General features: G+C 36.5%; 1 long non-coding RNA gene across 1 annotated transcript in view; it reads left to right on the forward strand.

Annotated features, from left to right (window-relative positions):
• The window catches only part of LOC134199745 (uncharacterized), a 166,182-nt gene that overhangs the window by 98,595 nt on the left and 40,788 nt on the right, over positions 1–26,799 (forward strand). Inside the window, exon 4 of the long non-coding RNA XR_009974367.1 lies at positions 24,986–25,016. This is a non-coding gene — a long non-coding RNA (uncharacterized LOC134199745). The remainder of the gene's footprint in view (positions 1–24,985; positions 25,017–26,799) is intronic.

A 26,799-nucleotide genomic window follows, 5' to 3' on the forward strand; every position in this document is an offset into this window, starting at 1 on the left:
ATCCTGTTCTTACGGGTGGGTTTATCTCGCGAATCAGCGATTGCCTTGATAAGTTTTCGCATTGATTTGAGGTTAGGCATCGACCTGAATACATATTACATTTTATCTGTACATTTTATAGCTCGGGTAGAAATCTAATTTGTGGTTAATCTGAGAACTGCGACAATGGCTATAAGTCTTAGTGTGGCTTGATCATTTAACCCATGCTTTATCAGCGCTATTTTCATAGTAAAACAATATATAAACGCATAAGTAATATGCATTTTTATCGCCCCAAATCCAATCCAAATACTCAAATTTTCTGTTACAATTTTGACAAACATCATTTCTGGCCGTATCCAAAATATCGTAACGTTTTTGAGTTCAACCACAATGTAATGTCGATGTTCGATGCTTATATTTATTTAAGTTGTTAAAGTCCTATCATGCTCACCTAGGATAGTTACGTGATCGTTGTAAAAACCGTAGGTAAGCGTAAAGCACGTGATGCGAGCGAAGGGAAGTGACCGGCGACCGTGAAGGCACCCGTTTTTATCCCGAGTCGAGGAAACCCTTTCATTTTATAATTGTGTTGTTTTTGTGCACTTTTCTATGTGCAAGTTGTTCATTGCGAACGTCGTGCTCACAATGCGTGTTGAGGGGGTCATTAAAATTGCTAGTGTAGATTTTTTTAAAGAGGTTATTGTTATGTTTCGCGGTAATGTTCATCCTGCTGGGTTTGTTTTGCTTAAATATTTAATCTTCTCCTTCTTCATCGTTCCCTCAATGTTGAGGATCGCAACCACATGTGATGTGTTCGATCATGGGTGGCATGGAGCGCATAGACTACGGTAGTAGACTAGGTACTACCTCCAACCGCTTCCTTAACCAGATCTGACCATTTGGCTGAGGTTCTGCCCACAGCGCACTTGCTCTCTATGCGAAATATGAGCTTGTCTAATTCATGATTTAATAGGGCTATTTAATTATAATAGCGGTTTTATAACATTTTAGGATGACGTGTGGAAATGTTTTGCTATCGTTTATATATGAAGTTATTCTTCTGGACATCTTAATCTCTACAGACTTCGATTTTCAGATGTAGAATATTTGAACGCAGTTTTAAGAATTTGCACGTATCATTTCTTCAGAGAGTCACATTTTCGTAGTCATAGTCAGCTATCAAACCTGCTATTAGAATAATATACAGTTTATAATTAAAACAGGATTGGATCCTCGTGAATATTTCCTCTCGAAAATCTCGTAGCCTCTACTATCAGCGTAGGACTGATCGAATTGTCAAACTCCAAACGGATATAGCAAATCGGATTTCGTAAAACTATCCCACCAACAAGATAATCTTTGGTCAATTATACCGTTGATTTATTTTTCGATGACTCGTGAGTCGATCCACAAACACGCTGTAGCCGTTTCATTCATAAATCAAACGACACACTCGCTCATTCATGATCTGTGTGGTAAGATTTCTAGGCACTATAAACTTGTAATAATTTTGGTTCTATTTTCTTAATCAATCTGAGTATGCACTTACCAGATGGTAATTTTATATGGTTCTTTTATTAATTATATACAAATATACAATACAATGTAGATACATATCTATAATTCGAAAGGTTATAGATATTTAGTCATTAAATGTGTTAACGAAACAAAAATCTTCCTTATAATGTTGCCTGCCGTCAAGGTTGACTTTTGATACAAGATTGTTGCCATATTAAATACTTTATGGGTATACATACGGACCATACTAACTCGTGTCTCCGATTACAACATTAACCTTCCAAAATCTAGAAAAAAAATGTTTTTTTTTTTCGATTTGAGGGATACAAATTTCGGCGGTATGTTAACAAGGTTAACTCAAGGCTTCCGGATAATCAAATGCAAATAGATTGGGGCATTGTTAAGAGTGGCGAGCACAAACGCACACAGGTAGTTCATGATTTTATAATAATTGACTCTCTCGGCGCACAGTACTATGGTTATTCCTCTGATTACCGATGTAGTCGTCGATGTATATATGGCGTCACGGTTCTGGTTCGTATGTGCTTCCGAAGGCAATAAAAAGTTACGTAGTTACTCGAAATAAAATTGCTTTTTAGGCTCACTAAAAAACCAATTAATCCATACAAAAAACTAAACGATAGTGAGCTTGTTACACGTTGCGGCTCCTACTTTACGGTCTCAGACAGCGAAAAAACAAAATCCTGCGCACGCGCGCTCTGACGTATTTAATAATTACGTTCCCGTGTATCTTTCCATCAGAGGGTAGACACGTTTCTATTAAAACTATTTCGTAGTCCGCTCATTTGAAGTAAATAAAGTCTATCGTAAAAACAACTATCTTGAAACATATTATTAAGTATTTGTGCTGAGCTTGGCTAGGCGCAGTTTGGAAAGTTATCATTTTTGAAGTGAAACTTCCTTATCGGCGTTGGAAAAAAATTTACCGTCACATTTTTCGGTTACGCGTCACTTTTTTCCGTTACGCGCCATCTGTTTTGTATTCATGTCTATGATAATAAAATCCTTTTGTTTAAACTTTATCTAATTTAACTTTTTTGTATTCATGTCTATGATAATAAAATCCTTTTGTTTAAACTTTATCTAATTTAACTTTATTTAACCAATTTCTAGAAAGTTGCATGTAGATCATTTTTCGAAAAATAAGGCCATAAACAAGTTTCACTTCTTACGTGTGTACACTAGTACACGCACACATTTTTTTTTTTATTGATTTCGAAGGTAGATTGTCGACATAGCCCATCTGATTGCGAGCCGTCATTAACTTCACCTTTGATTATGTACATCAGCAATGTCAGTTGCACAGCCAAGCCACTGTATACTGCTGAAGGCTCCTTAGACATCGTACTTGATAAGCTATGGCAAAGGTATGCTATGAATCCCCAATGTTGATTCTCTATGGCGAAGAAATCGCCTTTCGTTTTGAAGGGTATGATTTTCGTTTTTTTAATGCAATAGTAATTTCGACCTCATTTCACAAAGAAGGCTGTGCATACACGTCTCAGTGTCTATAGCAGCAGTCGGGGAACTGGGGTAAATTACCCCAAATAGGGTAAAATGAAATTTTGGGGGGTAAAAATGAAACTTTTATGAGTAAAAAGTATATATTGAAGTGAAACTTCTTTAGAATCGTTAAATTTTTAGTTATTGCTTTCTTTTCAAAATTATCATGGGAGCTATAATATGATAGATACTAAAAAGAAGCGATTTCGTTTTTTTTTGTTCTTCGCCATGGGGTAATATCAACTTACACCAAAATATTTTGGGGTAATAATTAAAAAAGTTCCCCGACCCCTGGTCTATGGTCGTCATGTCATGAGCAATGTGCTCGTCTACTCATGTACAAAAAAAAGTAAAGCTTTATTATGTTTCCTAAAGATGTTAAAGTTTTAGAAAATATTAACTTTCAAACTCTTGTATCTGTTAGTAATAAAAAGTTTCTTATAAGCAGCCATTAATAAAGTAAGGAAGTTGTGAAAAGTTACTCGAGGTAATATGAGGGGTTTATTTTAGTTCGGTATATTAGTTTTGATTAGATCTCCTTTACCGATTCTGAGAAGACGAATTAAACTACTCACTGCACACATACATATCAACAGCATAATAAATTTATTATTATTTTTTTCAAAAGTATAATGCCCATATTACTGGAGAAAAATTTGACAAAAAACTAAATATGATTAATTGATTGGGATACCACAAGATTAAGGTTATCGCCCGCGTATTTCAATGATGCGCCTGTCGGTCAAGCTGTCCTTAGGAACACGCGTGTTTTAAGAATGTGTTATGAAATTTCTTGCATCCTCCTTAGCAAGGGGTCTAAAATCTAGTATCTACGTCATATCTTCTACGAAACCACTAAAGACTTAATAGTCTAGTCAACAAGTTCAAAAACGTGTTAAATAGACATAAAGCTCCTAAAAATATGTACGATAGCTCATTGGATGCGGAATGATGTCTACAAAAATGTTTTTTAAGGGCTTATTAGCACATAAAAAATTGCGATTGTTATAAACAAAATAAGATTTAAAAAAAAGGAATTTGGTTTTTCCTTAATAATTTCTAAAATAATGATATTTAAGGAATTTTGAAAAAAGATCCTGAAAGAGGAGAAAATTTCCAATAAAAAAGTCCCAACTCCCGGAATTCTATCTCTATTATTTATAAAAAAAAAAAACGCTGAAAATAGCGCTCCGCGAGGTCGCTACGGCATAGGCGCGCAGTCTAAAAAGCCGGTATATCACCTAAAATAATTTTTTTATAGTATTAAATAACAATTTAAAAATTTGAATAAATTATGGTGTAATCTAAACACTTGAAGGAAAAAAACCTCGGTGAAAAAAAAATTTTACATCGATTTTTCAAAAATTTACACCATTGTTAATTAACTAACTTTTTTCCAATCTCTGTTTTTATAAATTACGGTATAAAAGTTACAATAATTCATCTATAAATTTTTCCCTTCGTGGAGCTCTTATCATTTAAGTACTTAATAAAGTTAAGCAAAACAATTTTTTTAATCTTTATTATTTTGATAATTATAATTTTTTTTAATTAACAAAAAATTTAATTTCTAAAAAATGTTATGAAAAAATTTTTTTTTTCGTAATATTTTAATATTGCTGTTTTTGCATCTACCATAGGTTTTAATTAACATTTAAAAAAAAATTTTACGCTATTTGTTAAGAAATTGTTTATAAATAAATAGACTATTTTGGGATTTAAAAAAAAAAAAAAATACCGTCTTATTGTATAGGTGAAATAAAGATTTAGAAAAAATAAAATTTCTTAAATAAATGTTTTAATTGTTTAAAATCGTTTTTTTCATATTTCAATTGTTTAAATAATTAGTTAAGAAATTATTTTTTTCTTAAAAATCATCATTGACTCTTTTCAGCGGATTAACAAAGAAATACATTTTTTTATAAATAATTTCATTGTTTATTAACTTAACAATTTGTTATAAAAAATTAATATTAATCGTTATTTTTTTTTTCGAAAACTACAAAAAATTATAAAAACAACCATATATATAAAATGTAGAAAAAAAAAATTGTATTTTTTACAGCATTTTTAGATATTATATGATAATGAAATTACAGCCGTTACATAATTTGTGAAGCTATAAATTGTTATAGCTTTTAAACTATAAGAGATACGGTAAAGGACACTCAGGTCATTTTTATAAAGGATTTATTTATCTTTAAAATAAATTCAAAATCGATCCTGTAACTATTGTTTATCAGTTATAAGCATTTGTTTATAAAAAATTATGATTTCTTTGATATTTTTTGAAATTTCATAGCTTATAATTTGTTGAATAATATAGATACAGCTACGGACCCAAAACTTTTTTGTTCTATGATAAAGTATCTTTCTAATTACGTATAAATCATAGAAATATATAATTTTGTTTAAATAATATACTAGTTTTAATTTATACTTACCTCATTTACATTCTGCTATCGATCAGTTTTCATTTATTTATGAAATGCTTATAACAACTGATAAACAATAGTTACAGGATCGATTTTGAATTTATTTTAAAGATAAATAAATCCTTTATAAAAATGACCTGAGTGTCCTTTTAAACACAATTTTTTTTTTCTATATTTTGTTATGTATGGTTGTTTTTGTAATTTTTTGTAGTTTTCGAAAAAAAATATAACGATTAATATTAATTTTTTATAACAAATTGTTAAGTTAGTAAACAATGAAATTATTTATAAAAAAATGTATTTCTTTGTTAATCCGCTGAAGAAGAGTCAATGATGATTTTTAAGAAAAAAATAATTTCTTAACTAATTACTTAAACAATTGAAATATGAAAAAAACGATTTTAAACAATTAAAACATTTATTTAAGAATTTTTTTTTTCTAAATCTTTATTTCACCTATACAATAAGACTGTAATTTTTTTTTTTTTTAAATCCCAAAATAGTCTATTTATTTATAAACAATTTCTTAACAAATAGCGTAAAAATTTTTTTTTAAATGTTAATTAAAACCTATGGTAGATGCAAAAACAGCAATATTAAGATATTACGAAAAAAAAAATTTTTTCATAACATTTTTTAGAAATTAAATTTTTTGTTAATTAAAAAAAATTATAATTATCAAAATAATAAAGATTAAAAAAATTGTTTTGCTTAACTTTATTAAGTACTTAAATGATAAGAGCTCCACGAAGGGAAAAATTTATAGATGAATTATTGTAACTTTTATACCGTAATTTATAAAAACAGAGATTGGAAAAAAGTTAGTTAATTAACAATGGTGTAAATTTTTGAAAAATCGATGTAAAATTTTTTTTCACCGAGGTTTTTTTCCTTCAAGTGTTTAGATTACACCATAATTTATTCAAATTTTTTAATTGTTATTTAATACTATAAAAAAATTATTTTAGGTGATATACCGGCTTTTTAGACTGCGCGCCTATGCCGTAGCGACCTCGCGGAGCGCTATTTTCAGCGTTATTTTTTTTTTATAAATAATAGAGATAGAATTCCGGGAGTTGGGACTTTTTTATTGGAAATTTCCTCCTCTTTCAGGATCTTTTTTCAAAATTCCTTAAATATCATTATTTTAGAAATTATTAAGGAAAAACCAAATTCCTTTTTTTTTTAATCTTATTTTGTTTATAACAATCGCAATTTTTTATGTGCTAATAAGCCCTTAAAAAACATTTTTGTAGACATCATTTCGCATCCAATGAGCTATCGTACATATTTTTAGGAGCTTTATGTCTATTTAACACGTTTTTGAACTTGTTGTTTTGTTTTGTGAACTAGACTATAAATAAAACAACACATCCTTAATGTATCACTAATAAAAAAAATCACATATTCAACTGTTTGCGTGTCCTTGAACACAATACCTATTTATAGAACAGATTCTGTTCGGATTATAACATTCATAGTTCGAAACTTTGGAATACACGTAAAGATGTAAAATGATATTTACATTTCAAATTCGTCCTCAATTTATTGATTCAATAATTTCTGAATTGAAATAAAAGGCTGCGACAGCTACTAATAAAGCGATAAATATTCTTAACAAAATCTAATCTAAATATTTAAATACATAGATATTAATTTCTTAAAATTATTGAACTAAAAATAAAAATTTAGAATACGTCCGCCAAAAAAGTTTATTTTAACTTTTTTTTAATTTTTTTTTAATTGCTTAGATGGATGGACGCACTCACAGCCCACCTGGTGTTAAGTGGTTACTGGAGCCCATAGACATCTACAACATACATCTTGAGATATAAGTTCTAAGATCTCAGTATAGTTACAACGGCTGCCCCACCCTTCAGACCGAAACGCATTCTGCTTCACGGCAGAAATAGGCAGGACGGTGGTACCTACCCGCGCGGACTCACAAGAGGTCCTACCACCAGTAATATTTCCGATCCGTTCTAATGTTCAAATTTGATAATACAATTATTAAATTTGTACAGCCCTGTTGATATAGTAGTAGCAAATGCAAAAACGTAGCGGGCGGTCTTCGCTCGGCTCGTACATCCGGCTCGACGACATCCATTAACTAAGCTAGTAGTAATAGGAGAAGATAATGGCGGAATTCTGCCGACGACCCCTTTGTGACGATAAAAGGGCGAAGGGGCGAATTTTTTATTCAATTACTAATTAATTCGGTTTGAAATTTGTTTGGTGTCGTCATTTTCTGTGATCTTTATTTCGGGGAAGATGTTGTTGTGGCTAAAACGACTTTTAGCAGAAATTCAGTTAAATCGTAAACGATGTTTACTTCAGCTTGAAATCGATCACTATGCAGGCTTTTGCGCGTAGATGTAATTGTTAAAAGTCATGAATATAATACTTGTAAATGCTACAAAACCTGGGCAAGTCTATGGTACTGCAGGTGATGGCTGGTGCGTTCATGTGAGTTTGGTTTCCTCGATCTATCATTATTACGTTATCGGTCCTTTGTAGCAGTGTCCTTACATTTAACTTAATTCAGACGCTAATTTCTGATTAGCCAATCCCGGCTGTCCTTTCCCGAGGATTGTTCTCAAACAGAGGGCTGGTCATAAAATTGTATTCCAAATTAAATTGTAGCATGCATATGTTGTAACGTGTGACGCACGGAACTTTGTGGCATATCGGTAAGATGTTTTTTCTTATGACGATAAGTTTTCAGTGTATTTACTGTACGATTTTCAAATCGAATAATTCGATTGTAAGAACACCTCGATTGTGATTAATTGATTATCTTTCATCGTAAAGATGAAACGATTTGGAGACGGTCACGTACCTATAACGATTGTAACATCTCGAATTTGGGTCGGGAGTCGACTTCCCGACGGACCAGAAATCTTATAGTAGCGAGTTTTTCTCGATTAAAACGAGTAAGAACGAGAGAATGGACTCGTTAACCGTGAGTCACTGCACTCGGAACAATCGAAAAAAAATATCTCGATTGTTATATCTAGCAGCGAGATAATCGCGCGAATCCTTCTATAGTTTAACACTAATCATACCAACAATTACCGGTACCTATTTCTACCATAGCGGGTAGATAATGGTATACGACAAGTATTACTTGATATAAACAAAACAAAACAAAACAAAAACTAAATATAATAGTATAATATTATAACTGTAGATTAATTGGTAAAAAAAGTCATGAAGTCAAATGTGCAAAGGCAATAAGATGATACGTTTATTTTTAAATGCAAAACTTCAAAATGGGTAATTTGACCCGTTGTGGTATGTTTAGTGTTAAACATCTCAGATATGTTCAACGTTATGTAAATAGTACTCACAGTGGACAGGCTGCACCCGCAATAGTTGCATTTAATGCAGTCAATTTGCTCAACTGTCATTCCATGCTAATAACCCCAACTCATCTATCTAAACGTGCAAATACAAGGGAGGTCATGATTGCGGTTAAGTAATTGGAATTGACCATTAGTCAACTTCCGACTTATCAAACACTTCGCTATTACGTCACGGAAGTCCGTTTCCGTCGAGCGTGGCACGTACTAGTGTTACATAATTATCTATGCACTTGATGCCCGTCTATCTTCTCTAGGGATGGGCGTTTTTTTTTTGTTTTTTTATTTTTTTTTTCGATAACATTAACTCTGTATTTTGAATTGCGTTTAATTGGTAACTCTAAACTAATTAACTCCTTTTTCTTTTCTCACACAGTGTTTATTTTTCATGAAAACAAAATTTTAAATTACGATAGTTCGAAATAAATAGCTGCCATTTTGATTTTGGTATCACAAGTTGATCTTAAGTTTTACGATAAATTTCAAATTACGGATATAATTTATATATTATATATTTTTTTATTTTGAATATAATCTCGTACAACTGGCTAAATTACTTTCATAATTTAGCGGAATCATAAGGTAACTCATAATACATTTTTTTTGTTCGTAAAGTGGCATTATAATTTTGAATATAAAACCTTTACTTACGAACGAATATCGCGAACAATCGACACCCAAAAGATGAGCTCATCCCTATACGTGCCTCCGAATGACTACTCGTGAAATAAGTAGATGTACATTATACGGTCTCCTACATAAAGGTCATAATTGAATACAAAAGAGCTCATTACGTACATTTTGAGTGGCATAATGAGCGGGTTTATGGCTTGCGCGAGGAACGTGGGTAGATTGTTGTGACAACGGTCAAGGGCGACCCGGTGTCCGTCGGTCTGAAAGTCGACTCGACTCCGGGCCTGATGGACCTTATGTTTGTTTAGATAAAGTTTAAAGTTCCTTTTATTGGTGTGTATTCGACCACCGAGATATCTGTTTTATGTGTGACGAAGTAATTTTAAGCTATAAAAGCTAATGTCGTGAGAAAACCTGAGTTTCTCGCTGTATTCTTCTCAGTGGGTCGCGTTTCTAATCCGGTGGTAGATTCTGCGAAGCACTGTTCTTGCTAGGGCTAATGTTAGCAACGTCGTCAGGTTTGAGCCCCGTGAGCTCATCAACTCGTTTTGCGAATCTAGCATAACCCCTCGAGGTTACTAGAACAGGTTAATAAAAAAACTGAGGAAATCGACTTAAAAGAATCGTACGTCGCCTAACAGGTAAGACCGGTGGTTTGCATTCTGGAGCATTTACTAACTTTTCTAATTAATTACGCTCCGATATAAGTGAACGACAAACGACTTCCGCGGTGAAGGAATAATCGGGTAATAAAATCCAGAAAATTTATAAACCTTTTGTACTAGTGTTCCAGTGATTGAGAAATTGTCTTTCAATCTACAGCGAAAAATCGGATCTGCCACTTGTAGGAATATTATTTATCTTGAAAATGTCGTAAGCGAGATTCAGGCATCTGTCAATTATCTTGCGTTGTATGATGGCTACCCGCCACACCACTGTGCGCTATCATGCTGCGAAGTTTTCTTAATCACCAATGCGACTTGATTTTAGCGATAAAACATAACCTACGTTTTTTTTTAACGTAACCAAATTTTTTTTACCAATATTTTTTCTCTCCTTTCTTAATTTACCGACTGTCATGTTCTGTACTGTGGCTTATAGTTTACTGAATAGTCTGCTCTGATGTGTTCGAAGGCAGAAAAGAAAAGTTGCGTTCGTAATTCATTAATTGTCGCTCAAATACGTGAATGTGTAGCTGAAACAGTTATCTTAAGAAAAATCTATTCACATTTCCTTTTTTCAGTTCAAGTTCAATCCACAAAAAAAAGTATCCGATCCCCTTACCGAGGGAGCTGAAAAAGCTGAGGAATCCGTGCAGTCAAAATAAGTAATAGATGAAATGTTATTTATTTGAATTTTAAGGCATATGTGATTTTTTGTATAAACCCCACGCACGGTCGGTCAGTCGTTCCAACGCAAGTTCCAAAATCCGAACAATACTTGCGAATCAAATCGCTTATTTGCTGGTCTGCTTACACTATCCCATTGTCCATTATCTTCCGTTTTCATGAGACGTAGTCCTAACTCGTCCGTGACAACTATAAATAATTCGTAATGTCGGAAATGATAAAATTAAAATAATAAAATCGAACTTAAACCGTAAAAATAGTTTTAATTGTACAGGGATGTAGACTTTTCTTTAGATAATTTTCTTTAAAAATTCAACGCGGACACGAATTTAAACTGTGATGCCTAAACACGGTCCTTTAGGTACCATTTTCCCTTGAACGTCTAGACAATGGTAATTTAAATTTCACCCTCGTAATTAGTTTTTCGTTGATTAATTACCCGAAAAGTACCGTAATGTCGTCGCGTAAGGAATTTCGAAAAATATTTTGTGTTATTATTTCAGAGCTTCTTTTTATAGCACAATATGATTATGTTACGCATTTATATGCGAATAAAAAAGTACATCTTATGTCTCAAGAAGACGATAGCAGAATACCGTCTATGCTAGTTAAAAATATACGTAGAAAGAATTGGTACCTACATGCAAATTTGTAAGGTTGTTGCTTTATTGCATACATATGTATATTTCCAAGCAATATTGTGAATAAACACAGCGTAGTTTGATAAACAATTTTATTTATCGGGTCATGATCGCCTGTACAAATTAACCAAGGTTTTGGCATCGATTCAAATGTATACTAAACAGTTTATGAAGATGGAACTTGGAGTAGTTAGTAAAGTAACTGTATGATTTCGGATCTTGGAGATATCAACACCAATAAAAGCTTTTAAAAAAAAAAAAAATGGGCATGAATTTCTGATGAGCTTACGCCCCATTTAACATTAATAGGTAACTGTAGCATATACCGTATATATAATTGGCATTGCTGAAGTCCATGGGCGACGGTAACCACTCACCATCAGGTTGGCCGTATGCTCGTCTGCCTACAAGGGCAATAAAATAATAATAATAATAATAATACCATAGTATTACACCAAAGCTGATGTGGACAGTTACCATTAGCCGTAAATCCTATCCAATGATTACTTTGCGCCAGAAAAGTACCCATCCATTTATTATTTAATTTATTGGTGAACAATTGTACGGTCCACCGGGTGTGTTAATTGATTACCGAAAACCACAGACAAAACGACATGTACATGTGCTGCCACCCACTTTAATGAATGAGGTCTAAGTCTTAATTTTATAGTATAACAGCATTCCATTCTCTCCAAGCACGATCGCGTTGTTGCTTCGCGACAGAAATACATAAATACAGGATAGAGGAAGATATAGAATACATACCATTTGGGCTTACAGTACCTATTTTCACCGTTAAATGCAAGTTCACGATCGCAGTCCGTTGAGATAATAATATTCAGAGAACGTTGCTAAAAATTCTTTCTTTATTGCTTAGTTGGGTAGACGAGCTCACAGCCCACCTGGTGTTAAGTGGTTACTGGAGCCCATAGACATCTACGACGTAAATGCGCTACCCACCTTGAGATATAAGTTCTAAGGTCTCAGTATAGTTACAACGGCTGCCCCGCCGAAACGCATTACTGCTTCACGGCAAAATAGGCGCGGACTCACAAGAGGTCTTACCACCAGTAATTACGCAAATTATAATTTTGCGGATTTAATTATTATTACATGATGATATTCCTTCACCGTGGAAGTCAATCGTGAACATTTGTTGAGTACGTATTTCATTAGAAAAATTGGTACCCGCCTGAGATTCGAACACCGGTGCATCGCTCAACACGAATGCACCGAACGTCCTTTAGGACGTCCGTTCCTTACTTTAGGCCACGACGACTGCTAATTCCTTGGGCGATTTTTACGCCACCCCCGAGATGAAATGCGCTGATGGTTTCCTAGACCTCGTGCAGCTGAACATGCAGGCTGGCAACTCGACGTTGTATCATTTGGATAGTTCAAGAAGGCCGAATTTTAAAAATAGTACCGCCGTTCTATTTCTACAAATATTCGTAAGGTTTTCGAGTTTAGCTCGGTGGATCTATAAAGCTTAGGTTGTGCCTTGGGATACTTGATATCCTCCAATGTTTTCATTAATAGTATAATAATATTTATCAGTCTTATCTAAGCACCTGACAACCTTAGCACAGAATCCGTAATCGCGCACGCATACACAGACATAGAATTATCAGCTCTAAACGAACAGTTGCTTGCATTAAAAACGCGTATTATTATAATTTCATAGTACGTTCTTGCGACGAACGTCGATTCCAGTTTCAAGCTCGCGATGTTATCGCTTTGTAAAACGATGACACTATTATGTTTTTATCGTCGCTAAACATTTAAAAGGCCCTTTGATGTATGATCGCGTGGAGATGTCGTTTGGATAGTGCTATTGTGCTACCGGTTATAAGGGCGGACTTTTAGAGCAAGAAATTCAATTTTCGCATTTACCATGGCATAATTCAGAAAAAACTACGTTTTTTAATGAACTTTATTTTTATTTTTTATACGTATTAAAAAATATATTTAATTATGCCTTCAAAAGGTTTCCTCATAATCTGAATTCATTTCAGACTTATTAAATTCTCTATCTCATTCTTTGATGATAAATTCTACGTGTTTGTCTCTTTTTAGTGTCGCCTTTCGAGTGTCATTTCCGTTTCATTGAGGTTTTTTTTTAAATCGCAACGTTTCTAAAGAAGTTTTCGATTTAATAATCACGTTTATATTAAAATTTCATTCGAGGCATTCGTATGCATGCGGACAGTCCTCGCCACGGACGTCTATTCACTATTTAAACATGACACGCGACCGTCTAGACTACAACGCACATAACCCGCGCTGTACGTCCTTGATAATAATACGTCGAAACTAGACGCGCGACTATAACACTGTCCTTGACAGTGAAAGCAATAATTCAACTTACGTTGGAATCGATACGAAATTATAAATAGCATAGCGCGTACGAGTGCCGCATCGATCGGTCCGGGTTCAAGGGAGTTCGGGCCACATTGTCCTTTACTCGAATGAGTAATGGCTTTTCATGGTGACGTACGGAATGGATTAAGCGTTTTATATAGATTTATTATGGGGCGAGCGTTTTCCTACTTTCTTTCTCGTCGGCTAATGTAAGCGGCGAGGTTGTTGTGGTCATCCTCGCGGATAGAGAGATTGGTGCAGTTTTTTTTTGTCAAAGAAATGATATGTTTCATTGAAAATTAAAGCAATTCCAGAACGTAGTGTAATATTAAATGATGGTACACGTCTTCTTGTGTTTTGTTTTTGGACGAAGTGTTTTTGCTGCAGATGAACAGATATCTCATGACTGGCTTACTGGTGGTATGACCTCTTGTGAGTCCGCGCGGGTAGGTACCACCGCCTTGCCTATTTTTGCCGTGAAGCAGTAAAGCGCTTCGGTTTGAAGGGTAGGGCAGCCGTTGTAACTATACTGAGATCTTAGAACTAGGTGGGTGGCGCATTTACGTTGTAGATGTCTATTGGCTCCAGTAATCACTTAACACCAGGTTATCTGTGAGCTCGTCCACCTATCAAAGCAATAAAAAAAAACGCTGCTAACACTAGCCCTAGCAGAATCCTAGCTTCGCAGAATTTAGCACCGGATCGTAAACGCGACCCACTGAAAAGATAGTCGAGTCAGTCAAGTAATAGGGGTTTTATCCGTTCGTCCAAAAATACCTTAATTTTTAATTGTATAAGCTTAAAACTTAAAATAATTGCCGCGTCATTTCTTCGCACCGCGAAGATTCCGGAAACATCTGCGGCGGCTATTCACATGACCCGACGACGACGCACAACATCGTTTATTTATTTATATACTACACAATACGTATTAAAGAAGTATATGTTTGTTTGTTGGCAACCAGGAGAGGCGACCACGCGCATTGTCATTCACTCGCGTTTCAGACATCAATCGTATAAGCTCTGTAACTAAAACGCGCAAAAACCTTAGTTTAACGACCGACTGACTGCACGCCCTTGAACTTTACCGAACACGTGCTCAACGACTCAGCAGACGTGTCATTAATATTCAGCTCGTATGCTAGTAGAAATGAGAGGAAACGACATAGAGGGGTTTCGGGCGGTTTCGGCGCGGAATGCCTTATTATTGGTTCAGGTGTGGGTTGCGACATCGTTCATTCCGGACGCTAGTACACACGGACAGTGCTCCGGGATGGAGCTAGCCGTGGACAATGACCGGGAAACGAATCCCCCTGAATAGGCACCGGCGATATCTCGCGTGAGTACGGAATTACGCAATATGGTAAGTGTTGCGTCATTTTGAGCAACGCGTTATTGTATTGTTAGTTTGTTGAGAGCTCAATGCGGGAAACCGACTGTGCTGTCAGTTCGAGATCTAATTGGGAAGACGCCCGATGAATTCGACTATGCTGATGTCGGCTGGGTTTTTTTTATATAAATGACCCGGCTGACCCGGCAGACTTCGCAGTGCCTCAATCGATACATAAAAGACCTCGACTTTTGTGTAAATTAAACTTAAAACAAGCAAACGGAATCCGTTCGACGGAGGACACATCAAAGGAAAAACAAAATTGTTTGTTTTTATATAATTCCGAGCTTTTTTATATTTTCTCACCTTTTAAACCTTCCCTGGACTTCCACAAATAATTGAAGACCAAAATTGAAATTAGCCCAATCGGTCCAGCAATTCTCGAGTTAACAGCAATTCATTTTTATATATATAGATGAACTGAGAACTTGAATGAGAACCAACCGACCTCAAGCGCTTATATATTTTTCAAACGAGGCTAGTAAGAGTCAGATAGGTAGCATGAATGTGCTCCTACCATTACCTCGAGCGATGGTAACGATTTTTTATCAAGCAAAAATACTTTCTTAATATTTTTTTGGATTTTTAATTGCTTAGACGGGTGGACGAACTCACGATTCACCTGGTATTAAGTGGTTACCGGTGCCCATAGACAACAACGTGAATGCCGTCACCCACCTTGAGACATGAGTTTTTGGTACCAGTTATGTAGTACAACCGTTCCCCACCCGTCAAACCGAAATGTATTATTGCAGATTCACGGCAGAATTCACGGCAGAAATAGGCAGGGTGGTGGTACCTACCCGTGCGGACTAACAAGACGTCCTGCCACCAGTAATTACGTAAATTATAATTTTTTCGCATTTATATTACACAATGTTATTTATTCCTTTATCGTGTAAGTCGTTTGTGAACGTTTTTGAAAGTATCTGGTATTGGTAACTGCCTCCGGGATTCGAATGTCCACTGAGTTTCTCGCCGGATCTTCTCAGTGGGTCGCGTTTCCGACCCGGTGGTAGGTTTTGCGTAGCACTGCTCTTGTTAGGGCTAGTGCTAGCAACACTCCCGGCTTGAGCCCCGTGAGCTCACCTACTCGCCCGGTTACGCTGACATAGCCTCTCAAGGCTAGGAAAGAAAAAAAGGGATTCGAACACTGGCACAGTCTCATCGCTCGATACGTGTGTAGAACATCAGTCTTTTCCCTTTAGGTCACGACGACTTCAAAATATACCTTATGTTAGTTTTATACTAAATATCGGTTGTAAACTTATTTCATTTAAGTTAAGAATGTGTCTGACATAAATATATAAGATTATCTGTGCGATAATCGAACTCGTATTCCGACTAACGAAACAATTCATATTTGGAAGGTATTGTGCACGCAAAAATTTTTATCACTTACCGCGAAATCTGTTTAAAATGTATCTTCAATCACTGCGCGTTACGTCGTCTGGTCGTTGACATTTTCGTGCATAATGGGTAACAGCGTGGTGTTGTATTTACCGGAATCCATAGAGAAAACAGCCGCTCCCCACCTCGTGACAAGATGTATTAAGTACTAAGTGCATTACAACAGCCAATTATATGCTTAAAAGTGGGATGCATAAGAATTAAAATTACCCAAGCCACCAAAATAGTATTTTTTTTGTTTCTACCTATTCTAATAACCTCGAGGGGTTTATTCTAGATTCTACCAAACTATTCGGTGAGCTTACGGGGCTGAAACCTGACGGCGTTGCTAACACTAACCCTAGCAAGAGCAGTTGCTTCGCAGAATCTACAACCGGATCGGAAATGCGACCCACTGAGAAGATCCAGCGAGAAACTCAGTGGGCTGTGTCTGTGGGTTAATTTACTCACCGAGCCCTTCGTCGCAAACGAAGGGTTCGACGAGAACAATGGCCGGTGTTTGAGGTACCTAAAAGCACCGTTAGTGGATCGGGAGGATCCGAAGTGACGTGTAATAAATAGTAATTTGATCGATGTTCGTCAAATGAGCCACAACGGCACATGACGAGTAATTAATCCCTTCATCGATTCGATTTTTATATTACGTATTTGGCAAGCGATTGTGATCGATACGTAACGACCCTCAGGAAACCGTACGATTTTATAGGTTGTATCGTAAAAACTATTTAGATTTGATGTACCGACAGTAAATGCCATTGAATCGTAATGAGTATTGGGTATTCTTGGTTTTTGATCCTTTTTTACGATCATCGTAACATAAGTTCATTGATTTAACGCGAGAGATATATAAAATATGACGTCACACTGCCAGTATCGAGATGGAAAATGTTACGAAATGTTACTGGGTTTTCCCTTTCGTATTATGTTAATGAAGGTTAATAGGTTGTTTATTTTACTTTGTACATTGAAATCTGTTTGGTAATATTAGCGGATTTTACTAATCCAAAACTTGGTTCATGTGACACTTGGTATGGGCATATCGTAAAGTTAGTAAGATTCTTAAAATCTTCAAATTAAGATTAGCTTGGAGTTTACTTTTTGATAATAAAATTACATATCTGCAAAATATGAATGTATCTGTAAATATATTCATCAACATCATCATAGTCGGTAACTCTTGGCAGAGCAGTCGTGGTCGTGTGAAATCCTTGTTTATAAAGACTTGACAGCTGTTCTCCATAGTTCGCGAACTAAGGCTTGGCGCACGCAGTCGTTATGTGGGGTTTTGATAAGGATTTTCACTTGATCAGTCCAACGCATGGGGCTTCGTCCACGAGATCTTTTACCATTGACCCTACCCTGAACACCAAGTTTCTCGATAGATAAATATATTAACTAACTAGCTGACCCGGCAGACTTCGTAGTGCCTCAATCGATAAATAAAAGACCTAAACTTTTGTATAAAATTAATTTAAAACAAACAAAACGAATCCGTTCGCCGGGGGACACATCAAAGGAAAAACAAAATTGTTATATTTATTTAATTCCGAGCATTTTCATATTTATCGCCCTCTTAAACCTTCTCTGGACTTCCACAAATAATTCAAGACCAAAATCGCCCCAGCCGTTCTCGAGTTTTAGCGAGACTAACGAACAGCAATTCATTTTTATAAATATAGACTAATGTATTAATATGTAATTTATGTTCACGCACAGATTAGTGTTCGTCTATTCTTTTGCGTTTTTGTCAAGCGGAAAACTATTTGTAAATTTTTCTATCGTAACAGCGAAGGCCTTGAGTTTAGCCGTTGACATAGGAAAATCTTCGGACAGTTTATCACAAGTTCGTCACAGTGTCACTGAACCGTGTCTGCGATGTTCTTACGTATTCAACGTGCTAAGTATTAGTTTTGGCAATGAACCCGGTTCGGTCATGTACTCCTCGCGTTACGCGTTTGTATGTAAGTGAAAATTCACAGAACAAATATGTTTGATGACAATGTTTTTTCTGTAATTAATTGTTTTATTCGCTCGTTTGTCCCGATCGAGCATTTGGTTTTTGTTGACCACGAAGTTAGGCTGATCAGCTTACGACTAGACTCTCAAGCTGACTATACTTTCTTTTTCTCCTATCTTTTCGCTGGTAGCCTAAGAGGCTATTTCAGCTACGTCCGGATGTGTAGGTGAGCTCACGGTCTCAACCTGAGAGAATTTGCTAACACTAGCCCCAGTAAGAGCAGTGCTTCGCAGAATCTACCACCGGATCGGAAACGTGACCCACTGAGATCCGACGAGAAACTCAGTGGGCTGTGTCTGTGGGTTAGTTTACTCGTCGAATCCGTCGCTTGAACGATGACCGATGCTTGAAGTACCTAAGAGCACCGATAGTGGATCGAGAGGATCTATTTACGGATATTGGCGCTGGTAGAAGCACAGTAGGTTTGCTGATATGGTGTCACGAAACAGTCTATTTGGGCTGTAAAAAAGGTTGTATTAAATATTTATATTTTTCTATTAGATTTCAAACCTTATATTAAGGTAGATAGATATCAGTATTCACACCGAGATGTTTGTGAAGTCCGATATCTACCTAACACCAGGTGCGGCGTAAATTCGTCTACTATATGGCTAGAACTTTTCAGACCTGGTTAAGAGAATAACGTTGTGAAAATACCGAGATAATTCCAGAGCTTTCTGGAATTTTCTTGAAATCATTTCCAGAGTCGCACTGCGAGCTAGCGGAATAGATCTTGATAACAAGAAGTAGAAATACCTCGAGAACATCTTGAAAATTTTGATTATGAAAAACATTTTAATACAACGAAGCAATAAGGAAAACTTTTCGCAGGCCACGTATCAAGCGTGTTAACGTAATGTAACAAAAATGCGTCTACATCTTTACGTATGTTGTTGTGGATACGGTGACAAATCGAATTGCAATGTAGGCGTCTGATTCACTGATGCCTTAGTAATTATGGACTCCCAAATAGTAGACAAGGTCGTCTCCGGTCCTGAGTGAACATCAGAATTTTATTAGGCACTTAACTCTCTGAATTTAGTTAATAGACCACTACCGTGAGACCTTGTATGGACTTTTCTCATAGTTGCGTTCACGAAACAACTTAGCATCGTGTGGAAAATCACTTTGTTGTTTTTCGGGTATCTCAACGACAATATTGCGCGCTATTTTTTATTTATTTATTGCTTAAGTGGGTGTGCGAGCTCAGGGCCCACCTGTTGTTGTGGTTACCGGAACCCATAGACATCTAAAACCTAAATGCCGCCACCTATCTTGAGATACGAGTTCTCAGGTCTCAGTTTTAACAATGCAACGGCTGCCCCACCCTTCAAACCGAAACGTTACCTGCTTCACGGCAGAAATAGGCAAGGTGGTGGTGGCACTTACCCATGCGGACTCACAAGAGGTCCAACTACCAGTAAAAGTTATACCTACACTCAATACAATCATTTGTTGTACAAATTATGGGTCAAAAACGATAAATTGCTTGCTTCCTTTCATAACATATCCATTTGAGTTTGGATGCTTGAAAATTTTAAACGTTAATAAATGAATTCCAAAAATCGATTTCAATGGTGTTGTTCGCGTGGCGTTTTTATTACTATTTCCGATGGAACCATACGTTTATTGTTTTAATGGGTTAACAATTCTCCGTGACAACAATAAAATTTTACGTATCATATTGTTAAATCTGACTGTTGGAATTTTTATACCGAAAACAACGAAGCGATCGTATTAAATCGGTTCTGATTATAATATAAATGTTCTTTCTTGGGATATTATAATTTCACTGGTGTCAGACACTTTTTTTTTTGTCTGTGATACGTCTGCGTGCATTCATCAGAGATAAAATCTCAGCTGTTGTAATCTGGTAACAGAAGCTGACGATGCAAGGCGAATAGCGTGTCATACCTTCAGAGACTAGGTTGAAATTCCCCTTGCATTGTAATAATAATTGTGTTCAAAATAGGATGCAATGTACGAACTCATAATTATAGATGGATGATTTTTTTTTATTGCTTAGGTCGGTGGACGAGCTCACAACCCACCTGGTGTTAAGTGGTTACTGGAGCCCATAGACATTTACGACGTAAATGCGCCACCCACCTTGAGATATTAGTTCTAAGGTCTCAAGTATAGTAACAACGGCTGCTCCACCCTTCAAACCGAAACGCATTGCTGCTTCACCGCAGAAATAGGCAGGGTGGTGGTACCTACCCGCGCGCACTCACAAGCGGTCCTACCACCAGTAATTACGCAATTATAATTGTGCGGGTTTGATTTTTATTACATGATGTTATTCCTTCACCGTGAAAGTCAATGGTGAACATTTGGAGTTTGAGGACGTCAGAGCCGGATATTCATAATCGATGCCCCATATACTCGAAGCAATGTATTTCAAACAAAATCAAACTAACGTTCGCCTTAAAACATAACGTTGTCACTATAATAGGCACTGCAATCTCCCAAACGTAGAAAAGGCAAAAGTTTTAGTTGAAATACATCGCTTCATGTATTTTATCGCGGCATCACCGGTTTTACTAGTCGAATTGAGCGGATGATTCATAACTGCCTACATCTGGTACGCCTGAGACCTTTCTTGGAAGCGGGCCGGCATCCGCTGGTGGGCAGTCGTTTGTAGTTTGACTCACGGTTCAAAGGTTGGTTGCTCTTAGTGCATATTTCGGTACAAAACTCATTCATGTTTGATAAAATATTTTTTTGGTTGATAATGAGCATGTTTAACGATGGCCGAACGTTTGATGATATCTCTTTTCGTTTTGTGTTGCTATCCCTCTTCCACGTCAAGACGGAATGCAAAATTGCGTGTAGCGACGGAAATAAGACGGACGACCTCGGCATATCGAAATCTATACTAATATTATAAAGCTGAAGAGTTTGTTTGTTTGAACGCGCTAATCTCAGTAACTACTGGTCCGATTTGAAAAATTTTTTCAACGTCAGGTTGCTCATTTATTGAGAAAAGCTATATATAGGCTATACAACATTGCGGTAAGACCAATGCAAGCGAACACCAATAAAGAATGTTTCAAAATCGGGGTATTTTTCCCTTTTGAGAGGTACCGCTGCGTGCGCTGCGGAAACGGTTGAAAATTAACTTTACTGCTATTTATAGTTAACTATTCAACGCGGACGAAGTCGCGGGCAAAAGCTAGTGTTTACTAAAACGAAGTGTGTTTAACCCATCATAGATATGCCATAGTTTTTAAGTATTGATAATGAAAGTGATTGACGTCATAATCGACGGCACCATAAACGATGGGCCGCGGAAGCGAGGGTCACAGGTTCAAAGCAATTCCGTAAGAACTGTGTTAACGAACTCCGGTACCGATAGCAGACAAAGATGTAATTCAATTACAAAGCGTATATTAGTCGGTCGTAATAAATCGTCTTAACCGCTTGATCTACGTTTGGTGTAAATGTTTGTTATATGTAATTATTTAATAATCGCACCCATTGCAGAGTTCAACGAACTATTAATAGTTGCACGTTTTCGTACGAATTCGAGTAGAATTTTTGTTTTTAATGTATGTGCATTTTAAAAAATTGTTGTTTATGGATATATTATATTTTTTTGTATTTATTTATTTTGTAACCGTGTTTTTCCTGTTTGTTTTGCATGTTATCTTTTTTGTTTGGTGAAATCTTGTTTAGCTTTGAGGTGGCAACGTGTAGACTTGCCGTCTCGTCGAACCCGTCGCTTGCGACGAAGGGCTCGGCGAGTAAATTAACCCACAGACGCAGCCCACTGAGTTTCTCGTCGGATCTTCTCAGTGGGTCACATTTCGGATCCGTTGGTAGATTCTGCGAAGCACGGCTTTTGCTAGGATTCGTGTTAGCAACATCATCAGGCTTGAGCCCCGTGAACTCACCTACTAGCCCGGTGACGCTGACATGATCTCTAGACCATCAGCTTAGTTAGGAAAAAAAGTGTTGACTTAAAAAAGCTTTTCTGGTTTATCTCGATCTTACCTTTAAATTAATTTAATCTGACTTTATGCTTCCTTGAGATCGTGATTGAACTGCTATGAATTCAGATGCTGAAATGTTATCAGCGTATTATTCATATAGTGACATTTTCAATACTGTTTTCTTTTGTTGTAACACATTGGTCTTCTGTTTTGTCACTATCATTAATGAGCGCCGTATTACTAATCATCATAGTTTCGACCCTATTTTATCTCTTTCTCTCGGGTTTGAGGGTTATTGACATGTAGAAGAACAAATATATGACTCAACTAGTAGGTATTGTTTTTTTTTTGTATGTGTACTAAAAATATTTTTGGAATGTTAACTATAGAAACTAGATAAATTAAATTATTTTTACAATACCAATAATATACTTTGACTGTTATCGTTTAGAAAGTTCCATTTTTTTCTCTATCTAAGCTGGTAACCTCAGAGGGTTATGCGAGCATAACCGAATGAGTAGGTGAGCTCACGGGGCTCTAACCCGAGGATACCAAACTTCCATAGGGGATCATTTCTTAAACGTTATCTTGTACGTAAATACCTTTTTTTTTAATAATGCTATAGGAATTGACGTACTTAAGTTAGTCTGTGCAGTATATAGTACAGATAATGAATAAAAAAAAATAAAAAATAAAAATTTGGTTTCCGTTAGCGCCTCTCGCTTGTTTTGTGGCGGAACGAAATGAACGGACTGTATTTTTTAATAGGCTATTTTAATAAATTGAATGGAGAAAATTCAATCAAACGGGACCGACGAGTGAGAGTTCGCGTTGAGGTTTTTTTTAAGCAGTCGTCCCAGGTAGCGTGGCTCCGGTGGCGGGCGGTGCGATGGTTGAAAAGAGAAGACAGAATCATCTCAATTTCACAGAGCAAACGATACCTAAGCCGGTACAAATCACAGAAAGATCCGAAGCCCCTCTTTAGACCGAGAGATTCCAAACGAATTACGTCAGCTTTATTTAGTTACGTAAACGGCCGTCTGGTGTAGTGGTAAGTGACATGTTCACTACACAAGGGGGTCGCGGGTTCGAATCCCGCCAAGAGAAGATATTTGTATGATAAATATAAGTGTCTTTTCCAGGGTAATGGATGTATATTAAATATATGTATGTGTATAATAAATATCTTACATTTATTTCCGTTATCTGGTACCTGTAACACAAGTTCTTTACGAACTTATCACGGGACCAGTTAAAGTGGCGTGATTTTTAAAAAAAGTTCTTAAAATCGTTTGTTGATCATTCAACTGAACGAAATGATGACACCCAAACAAAAATTGTACCCTATTACGCGAACTATAGTCTAGATCTATCATACACACAAGTACGTATCGGCACGCGTAATCGACCTCCGGTGCATTGATCGCGCGGTCTTTGTTCGTGTGCATGTTTTTTTTTTTTGTAATATTTAAGTCTAGCAACTCGAAAACATAAAAGGATCGCCGTCTTCGATGCCATTATCAAGTTTCGATGGCATTATAAAATTTTATTGCGTTAATCACGTTTTAGTCTGTGAATTTTTATTTTACAACACCGATCGTAACAGAAACATTCCCGGAAACTAGGAACGGTGGGTAGGACTGCTGATTCTTGACGCGATACATTAAAAAGGAAAATCTCAAGGAGTTGTTCCTCCACGGGGAGGTACCACCACCCCGCCTATTTCTGCCGTGAAGCAGTAATGCGTTTTGATATTTGAAGGGTGGGGTAGCCGTTGTAACTATACTGAGACCTTAGAACTTATATCTCAAGGTGGGTGGCGCATTTACATTGTAGATGTCTATGGGCTCCAGTAACCACTTAGCACCAGGTGGGTTATGAGCTCGTCCACCCAATTAAGCAATGAAAAAAAAACAAAAAGAAAAAAGAATAGAATTCATCTTGACTATTTGAAACCAGGGCGTTCATCCGCAGCACATTTCTGGAAATCACCTTTGCACATACCAACCGGCCCTGTAAGGAACTTTTTTCCACGTGTCCCTCTTCAATAGCGATTTGAATGGAGCTATCAGCATTGGGCAGCGTCATGGCTGTCATCCTTGAGCGACGGCCTCTTCTACTCACCATCAGATGCATGGACAATATGCTAGACTACTTTTGTAGACGATAGTTCAGGTCCTTATAACTCGTAATCACGCATATATAGGCACGAAATTCGCCAATCAATACTCACGTTTTTTTTTTATTGTTTAGGTGGGTGATGGAGCTCACAGCCCACCTGGTGTTAAGTGGTTACTGGAGCCCATAGACATCTACAACGTAAATGCGCCACCCACCTTTTATGTGTTGTTCACGTTTTATGTATGTGTTGTGTTAAAATTGCATTTTAGTAATTAAAAATATCAATAATTTTTTCTTTTGGTTTCAGATCGAACTCCCTTCGCTTTGTTATAAACAAAGTAAGTATCAAACACGCCTCGTTTTCCTGTTCCGGAATTCTCCAAAGTGAAATTCACTTTTCTTTTTTATTTATCGATCGATGATTAGAGTTTGTTTTTGCGTCGCTTCGTCGAATTCGTTGAGTCAATGAGATAACGGTGTCGAAGCTAATCGGCTTACGCTGAAGCATTTCCTAAAGGCATGTCCCCAATGAGGGTGTTCTTAGTCTCTTTTTGTGCATCACAATTAATTGTAGGAGTAACCGCGATTTTTCGATCACCTTAAGCTTAAGCTGTACGTCCATTGTAGTGTTGACATAAACGCGCGTTTTCTTATAAAAAAATTACGGATGACGTCATCGGAGCGACTTGAAATGTTAATACCGGTTTCCCAGTATTTTTTTTTTTCTGATAGCTTAAGGTGAAACTTTTTTTTTTTTATTAACGATTTTTGAGATTTTTACCTTATGAAGACTTTATAGATTGAAATTGTCCTAAATACGGTTCGAAATAGCGTTATTATTATATATAAAAAAAAATAAGATTTCCATAACTGAGACCGCATCTATCGAGGTGAATGGCAATGGCAAATTCGCATCGTGATTTCTATGAGCTCTTTTAACCACTGAACACTAGGCGAGCCTTGAGCTGGGTAATCAATCAATTTAAAAAAAAATACATTAGGGGATCCCAATTCGAATGCTACGATTTTAACAAACACTTAATGCGTTCGGTAACTCTGTATAAGAAAAAAGTGGTACGATACAAGTTAGGCCCGCAAAGTTGTCGAGATTATGAAAAAAAAAATACACGTGTGGCACTCAGGGACTGCTGCGGTAAAGCTATTGCATAGCATTTATTATCGACTTATGCAATTATAATTAGACAATAATAATTTAATATTAAAACAATAATAAAAAAGACCACGCTATATTTATAAACGTTAGCAAAAACAAAACATTAACAATTCCTATTCACACTCATAAGGTAGACCGCGCGAGAGAGAGATAGGCAGACTTTTCATGATGCGCATGCAGTGCGACGTCACGCTGCGCGATCATTCACAAACACAACACAAGCGCAACGTGTGAATGTGTTGAACGCGAACTACATGGTAGGCGTAGTGGGGGGTGTTAGGTTTTATTTTCGTTACGGAATTTCTTGATTCGGTCGCCGCGCTCAAAGCCCGCGACAAAAACTATGCAATAGCTTAAAATCTGAATAATAAACAAACAACTTCATTATATTCCCAAAACATCGCTACTTATCACTAGAACATGATAACACAAAACAAAACAAACAAAAAAATTGTAATCCAATAAGCAATGTTAAATCGGTCTGTACCCAAACAAAAGTCCATATATAAAACGTTTCACACGTCGTCAATTTTGTTTCGAAGCCAGAATACATTCGGTCGAGATCGCATTATGATGTATAAATTTTCGTAGAATCACCGCTCCAATCCCTATCGGAGTCCATAACGTGTTTCGGGAGTGTCGATAGGCCGCGCCAAAGGGCAACCCTTGGGATCTCGCCGCTCTAAAGATGTCAGATATTATATGCACGAGAGAGAAAAAAAAAACACGTTGGCTACCGTTAGCGTTTGATATATGGAGTTTTATGGCGTTTTTTATTTATTACTTAGATGGGTGGACGAGCTCATAGCCCACCTGGTGATAAATGGCAACTGGAGCCCATAGACATCTACAACGTAAATGCGCCACCCACCTTGAGATATAAGTTCTAAGGTCTCAAGTATAGTTACAACGGCTGCCCCACCCTTCAAATCGAAACGCATTACTGC

This window comes from Bombyx mori, chromosome 11 (assembly GCF_030269925.1).
Source record: "Bombyx mori chromosome 11, ASM3026992v2".
Taxonomy (NCBI): Eukaryota; Metazoa; Arthropoda; class Insecta; order Lepidoptera; family Bombycidae; genus Bombyx; species Bombyx mori.